We start from the raw sequence: 7,946 nt of genomic DNA, 5'->3' as shown, positions 1-7,946 counted from the left end.
CCTGAGGGCGGGGCTGCCATTCCCATGAACCAGAGTGGGAACTTGTGGTGCTTTTTCCAGGCCCACCCATCGACCAATCAGCATGCACTTCCTCTCCTTTGAGACCAATAAAAAGCTTGGGACTCAGCCAGACTCAAAGAGATGACTGGAGACCAGCTGCAAAGAGGTGCTATCTACCCTAGGGTCTCCTCTCTGCTAGGAGCTGAACACTCCTTAGGATGACCTGTCCAGCAGAGAGGAGCTACCCTTTCTGCTAAGAGCTGAACACTCGTTGGGACACCGTTGGGACACCAGAGAGGGGTTGCCCACTGTGGGTCTCCTGTAAGCTGTTACTCAATAAAGCTCCTCTTTGTCTTGCTCACCCTCTGCTTGTCTGTGTACTTCAGTCTTCCTGGACTCAGGACAAGAACTTGGGATCTGACAGATGGCAGGGCTAAAAGAGCTGTAATACAAACAGGACTGAAACATGCCCCTTGCTGACCACGTTGTGGGCAACAAGGAGAGAAGAGAGAAGGAGAAAAGAGCTGCAGCCCTTCAGGGAGCCCAGACCTAAGAGCTTGCCAAGCTGGGGCTGTGACAGCCTCTTTAGGGCTCTGTGATTCCTGGCGTCTCCAAGCTTCTGGGTGACAACACATTCCCTGGTGTCAGCCGTAGAAGCTCCCTATGGTACGCCTGGTCCAGCTGCTGCCTCACAGGGAACCAGCCCCTTTGCCGGTGCCTGGGGTTGCCCACCCCACTGGAGCCAGCATGCCTGGCTGTGCACAGTGGCCAAACCCCACGCTCACTTGCTTACACACCCCTTGCCGCCCCACTCACCCTTGGCAGGTGTGGGATCCAGGCCAGAATCGTGAGCTGAGCACAGCCTGCAGGGGCCGAGCAAAACTTGGGCAAAGGCACCTCTGGCCACAGAGGTTTCCAGCTGGAAAAGCAACAGCCCAAGGATCCCGTAACAACATATTTTTATCCTCAAGAGTTCTTTCTTGTTCTCTGAATGTTCTTTTTAAATAGCACTCTGATCTTGTTTAACAGTTATATTTCTTATCTGTCTTCTTATCTATTGCTTTTCTTTTCTCCTATTCTCTGCATTGTTTCTGATAGTTCTAAATTTCTTTTTTTATTGTTTATTATAATTTCTATCTTTCATTTAGGAGACTTCCTCAAATACCTGTTGATGACCTGTCCATTTGTAGTTAAGAATGAGCCAATAAAAAGCCTAATGCAGGTCCTATGTATGGACGAGAACTGCCAGCCAATTGATCTCACCATGACAAAGACCTCCCTTATGACTCCTTGGTTCCCTTGTATCACAAGACACCCCTACACTCAAGCTTCCCTATGTCACAAGTTACATCTAACCATAAAAAAGAAATAGTTATTAGGAAGAAATCCTTGACAGCTTTCTCTAGTAACTAATCTATTTCTGCATAAATGTTCCATGCAAAGGCATACAAGAGAACATCTAAAACTTCTTAGACTTGAGACTGAGGAGTTGAATCACTGAGGTATTGAACTTCTCCATTTCTTCCTCTTCTAAGCAGATTTTAGTAAATCTCAATTATAATCCAAAATTTGAGTCTTTATTTAAAAACTAACTATAGGATATAGATGTGTGTGTGTCTGCTGAGAGGACCTAGAATTAATGATACCCTTGTAACTAAAGGCACATTTAGAACCACCGCTAGTTTTTCAATTTCATTCTCCAGTAAAAGCAATGAGAGCTCCTTGGAGAAATAGCTCATTTTAGGCTACATTAGAAAAAGTACAAGGTAAACCTGGAACGTCTTATGTTTCCAGAAAGTAAGAAAGTACTCAAAAACTGTTGGGGATATGTCAAAAGGACAGAAAAGCCTATTTTAAAAAGTTTTCACTGGTCAAATTTGGGACAATTTGAACAACAAAATAAATAATGAGAATAATGGAAAATAACCCATAGAATAAGATAAATGTCCCTGAGTCCATACTGATATAAATAGATACTTTAATAAATAAATAACTGAGGAAAGAGAAGAAAGCTCTCACTGTAGAATTTCAATTAAAAATGTGGAAGGAGTTATGGAGAAAAAGAAAATCACCATTTGGCAATCACCAGAGTAATAGTCATTACAGTCAAGAAGCATCAATGCATGCTAAAACTAGTGGGTCAAAATTTGTTGAGAAACAGAATATGTTGCTCCCTATAATATAGTTAACTAATTTTAAAAGCAACGTTAGGGTGGAGAGGCCTGGCAGACACCACGTTAACCAAGTGATCAAAGTTAACCTCACTAGTAATGAGATATGTGGACATCATGTCCTTCCTGGTATGGTGCACTGAGAAGGAACATTCTCTAAGGCAACTGACTAGTACTTTTTAAAAGTATTAAAGTCATTCAAGACAAAGAAATAATGAAGATCTGTCTTAAACTGGGAAAAACTAAGGAGACACAAGAACTAAGTGCAGTGTCCTGTATTAAGTCCTGGACCAGAAAAGTAAAATTGGTAAGGTTTGACTAACGGCTTAAATTAATTAATAGTATAGTATCAATGTTAATCTTCTGATTCGGATAATTATACTATAGCTATGTAAAACTTTAACATTTGGGGAAGCTGGGTGAAGGATATATGTACTATACTTGCAACTTTTTAGTAAGTCAAATTGTTTCCAAAGGAAAAGTCTTTAAAATTTTTTAATAAAATAACTAAATCAGGACCATACCTTGCTTTTACACAGCCTTGAAACATCATCATAGATAAGCCTTTTGCTGGTGGTGTTCATTTTCTCCAAAGAACCTCTTTGCCAACCTTCTGGGAGGGGATGAAGAAGGCACTTAGAGTTTCATTATTTAGTCAATGTGTAGATGTTCATGCAGTTCTCTCCTTTTCATTTAGTGCTTTACCCTTTATTAAGCCTTGTGTCTCTAGGTCTGAGACCTTTATGGCTCAGTTTCTCCAAGGAGCATGCTTCTTGTTTCCTGTAATAGCTAGGGCAGGGCTGGCCATGTGGCTTCCTGGGGTGGAAGAAAGGACAGGACTCAGGTCTAAATGCTTCTCATGGAGATTTTTACCAGTTAGGTTGTTTTCAGTCCCACTCCTCAACCTCCCCTTCAGAGGTACCCAGTGCCTCCAAACCCAAAACTTTTTAGGGTCTGCATGGTACAAGTCAGCTTGCTTCTCATTGGCCATCCCTCTGAAGGCAGCTGGGCTTGGACTTTCTCCGTGAGTCATCACTCACCCATTCACCTTCCATTGTCCTGCTCTCTATTGTCTCCCTGCCCATTCTCTTTGTCTATAGGGTTTATTCCTTTAGGTGTCTGTATGGTCATTTTAGAGACATTGCAGTGGAAAGCAAAGATAAATGCATGCTTCTAATTTCCAGGCCTTACTGGAAGTCCTCAAAATATTTTGTATCTTTTCTCTGAGCAAGTCCATCTGCTCCTTGTGCAAAATGGATATGGGCCAATGCTGTAACATTCAGAATTCTGAAGCTATATATGAAGACTAGGTTCTTTCTTTGAACCCTTGCAACCTTGAGGGTCACTTGACCTCAGCACTTAAAAAGGCCTCTAGTCATATGAGAGACCAATGTAGGTTTTCATTTCAGAAAATACTGTCTGTCAAATATTCAGGCAATAGACCTCCAGGTGTACTGTAGAGGGGACTTTTTTCTGGGGGCTTGCAGATACAGGGTCACTTGACCAAGCCTTGAGATGCAGCCACTCTGGGAAGGGAGGGAGTAGAAAGTGAAGAGGAAATGGAACATGGCTAAGAGCATGAGCTTTGGAGCTAGACCTTCTGAGTTCAAATCTCCGCTCAGCCACTTGCTTGTTGTATGTTCTTGAGCAAGTTATTTATCCCTTAATATATTCAAGTTATTTATCTATAAAATTGATATAACAATACTCACCCCATTGGTTCATTGTGAGGATTAAATAATACCATGTATATAAAACATAAATGTTACCTAATTTTATTACTACATCCTATTAAAATGGTTTACTTACTGGACCTTCCAAGGATGACAGAAGCAAATAATAAGGAAAAAAATACTGTGCTCGTTTAAGAGACGAACTATGATAATCTTGCCATTTGGAACCGAGGTGGAAACCATGGACTGTGTGCACTGCTCCCCTGGATGCTCTGAGCTAGTTTTGAGTCATTTGAGCCATTCAAGCTGCAGGGGTCACCTTCCCACTCTGTGCTCTTCCCTGCCAGTGATACTGTTCTCTCCTTAGCAAGCCAGACACCTTTCAGGTGAGGCTTCTTGGCAAAAAGGACCATTTTTGTTCTCCTTTGGAGTCTCTTCGGCAAATAATGCCTGTCTCCTTTTTTTTTTGGAGGTTTAAACCCATGTGTATCTTTGGAGTAAAGCACTGATATCTGACCCAAGGCCTTTACTCCGGATGAGAAGCCATGCCTGAAGGAAGCAGCAGTACTTCTGGCCCAGGCAGCTGCCTTTGAGTGGGGCCATTAGATACATAGGAATGTTGTCCAGGGTCTTAGAGAGCACTCTGTTTCTCTTTCTCTCTCTCAAGTTCTCTCTCTCTCTCTTGCTCTTTGATTTCCTTCTTGTGTAGTTCATAGAAGGAAGGGTTCATAAGCCCCATCCTACATGGTTAGCTGGTGGCTGCCAGGAGGTCTTCTGGATCAAAGAGATGGTGGATAGGTGGACTCTGCTCTTGAATTTTAGTAGATTCCCTCCAGGAAAGTTATACGGCTGCCAAGAAAGATTGTGTTACAACAATAAGAAGAGCAGCTGTTGTCTCCATGACTGTTGTTCCAGAAACTCATAACAGCATGAGCCTTGGTTTTAACATTCTGCTAGAGGGCCTTGCAGAAGACATTTTACAGCTAGCAAATGTTATTAATCATAACAGGGTGTGTGTTCACCAAGGAGCCTGCAGAAACCAAGGGGGATACAGAGTATGACTAGAAGCCTTGCAATTTCTATAGAGAGCAAAGCGGAGGAAGAGAAGTGATCATTGCTGTCTTAGAAAACAGGAGAAGTTAACTTCTCCTAAGAACATATTTTGGGGAATAAGATTGTTTTCGCTCACACACAGACAAATATTTTAAAACACATGTTCTTCTCCCTAATCCATGGATAAAACTTCTTAAAGGAAACTGAGACCCACTTCATGCACATGGGTGACTAGCACAGATCACCTCTTATAAGTGTTACTTTTTCTATTGTAGATGAAAATTTTTGAAATCCATTAAATAGTACTGTTTTCAGGCCACAGAAGATGATTTTTATACAAATGGATGGGAAAGTCTTTCTGTGCAGCATGAGCAAAGGATTTGAGCTCTGGCTTTAAGTACTACAGTCCATAGAACACGTCTATAGTTCCTTCACTTAGACTCAGTCACTGGGTAGGGCCCACCAAGTAGTTGATTGCATGTAAGAAAGCACCCAACCCTTTTGTTCCATATGAAGTTGAAAAATCAAACACAATTAGAGAAATGATAATTCCAACTTCACTGACTACATAACATTAACCAGTCCCAAAGAAGTAATGAATCTAAGGAGCATCTTGAGCAAATAAATGGTCTTATAACATTTAACACGTAACATATTATATTTTAAAACCAAGATCCAAGGCTACTGTGAGGAAGCATTAAGGGGTTCAGCCGGCTGCCCACACAAGCTTTTTGTAGTATCCTTTAGCACGGACATCTTTGTCTAGTATCTGAATCTTCAGCATCAGTATGTACAGATGTGCCCTAGCTCTCAAGTATGGAGGAACATTTTCCAAATGCATGACACTGATTTTTAAACATACTAACACAGGACTTCTACAATGAGAGACCAGGCTTTTCAGTAATTGGATACTTAGTCCACCTATCTGTATCATCTCCCTCTCATTGTCTTCCCTGGAGACCATAAGGTTCCTTGGTGAACTTAGAGAGGAGAAAAGATTACCTAGTTTCATGGGACCAGCATGTCACAAGAACTGGAATTCTTGTCCCAGTTCCATAGGAAAAGGCACTTTTCTAGTAACCAGAAACCATGAATTGGTCAGACTACTGGTTAGACCTATTTTTAAAACCCTGACCAGGACTTCTCTATTTATCTCCTGTCCCTAGGGTCCTTGGAGAGCTTTGCATTTGCATTTGTCATTAGCATCCTACAATTTTCAAAACTGTAGCTTATCTCAATAACCTAAGTCCATTTGAGATGAGAAGTTTCCTGTGGAGACACAGAAGACACCCGGGGCCCTTGGCAAGATTCGGGAGACACTCCAGTCTTACGGGTAATGTTTGCCAAACATCTCCGAGTGTGGATGACTCACAGAGGAGGAAGAGCTGTTGGGGGCTAATCCCATGCATTGCATATTGATTTGTCACTTTCTGTTTTCAAAAATGTCACTTTCTGACTTGTTTCTAAATCCTAGTGCTAATTTAGGGACTTTTCTGACTATCCAGAATTATATTTTGTAGGATATTTATTGGATCACCAGGGAAACAACTTGTTATAATTCTACTTAGTCAAGCTGCATATACACAAAATCAAAAAGAAGAAATAAAACAAACCATGGCTTACCCCCATCAGCTCCATTCATAGGCGTGCAGCCTCTTGAGATTCTTCTCTCTAACTTAAAGTGGGGACGGGAGGAATGTTTAGGATGCCTTGCACACCACTCTGCCGTCCATTCTGCATTCATAGTGAAGTGTCTCACCGTCTTCAGTCAATCAGCAGCTTGAGGGTACTTGACCCTGGTATTTGGCCATTGTCTATTCATATCTGTCTGGAGACTTCATGGCCTCTCTGAAAAGCTCTGAGTCTGCTTCTTGGGTACATAGTGGTAAACCACTGAGATGGACTGGGACCTGATGAAAACTGCAAATGCAGCTGGAAACAGTCAACTTTGCCATCTCTCAAAAGAGAGGCTGAGATGCTCAAGTTTAATCTATTGTGTACGTATGATGAGGAAAACATTAAGAGCCTAGGAAAGGAAGCCTAAACCTTCTTCAGCCTTCCCCTTGATCAGGGTTGTGTCTGCCTCTGCTATATTTGGGAAACTCTTTCCATGTCCTGGAGAAAGCCCAAGAACTTTGACCTTAAGTTCTATGTAAGAATTTGATCCAGGATATTGGAAAACCTTTAAGGAAAAGTTTTATTTTCAAAGATGCTTTTACGTCTTGTTAAAAGCTGCAATCAAAATTCACTTCGAGGCCAGACACAGTGGTTCACGCCTGTAATCCCAGCACTTTGGGAGGCCAAAGTGGGTGGACCACCCGAGGTCGTGAGTTTGAGACCAGCCTGGCCAACACGGTGAAACTCTCCCTCTACTAAAATTACAAAAATTAGCCAGGCATGGTGGCACATGCCTGTACTCCTGGTTACTCAGGAGGCTGAGGCAGGAGAATCACTTGAACCTGGGAGGTGGAAGTTGCAGTGAGCCGAGACCACGCCACTGCACTCTAGCCTGGGTAACAGAGCAAGACTCTATCTCAAAATATATATATATATACATGTAAAATTTTTTTAAAATTCTCTTTGATTCTTTTGTTTATGTAAAAATCGTTCTGTGAGAACTTTTTTTTTTTTAAAAAAAAAACCTTATTTTTTAGAACAGTTCAAGATGTACATGTCTCTGCTTGGCTGGGATAGTTTGCCAACCTTTTCTTGCTTTTGATGGCCTTGGCATTTTTGAGCAGTATTGAGCAGGAATTTCGTAGGACAATCCTCTAGTAGAATTTGTCTGATGTTTTTCTCATGATTAGACTGGGTTTATAGATTTTGAGGAAGAAGATCGCAGAGATAAAGTGTCATTTTTACCACATCATATCAAGGTTACATGATCACATGATTTATGGTTGTTGATGTTGACTTTGATCGCGGGACTGAGTTGTGTTTGTCAGGTGTCTCCACTGTGAGGCTACCTTTCCTTTTTCTCTCTTCGCATGCTGTACTCTCTGGAAGGAAGCCACTCAGCACAGCCCCCCTTAACGAGTGGGGCATTATA

Source organism: Pongo abelii, chromosome 15 (assembly GCF_028885655.2).
Source record: "Pongo abelii isolate AG06213 chromosome 15, NHGRI_mPonAbe1-v2.0_pri, whole genome shotgun sequence".
Classification (NCBI taxonomy): Eukaryota; Metazoa; Chordata; class Mammalia; order Primates; family Hominidae; genus Pongo; species Pongo abelii.
This window is presented reverse-complemented; position numbering follows the sequence as displayed.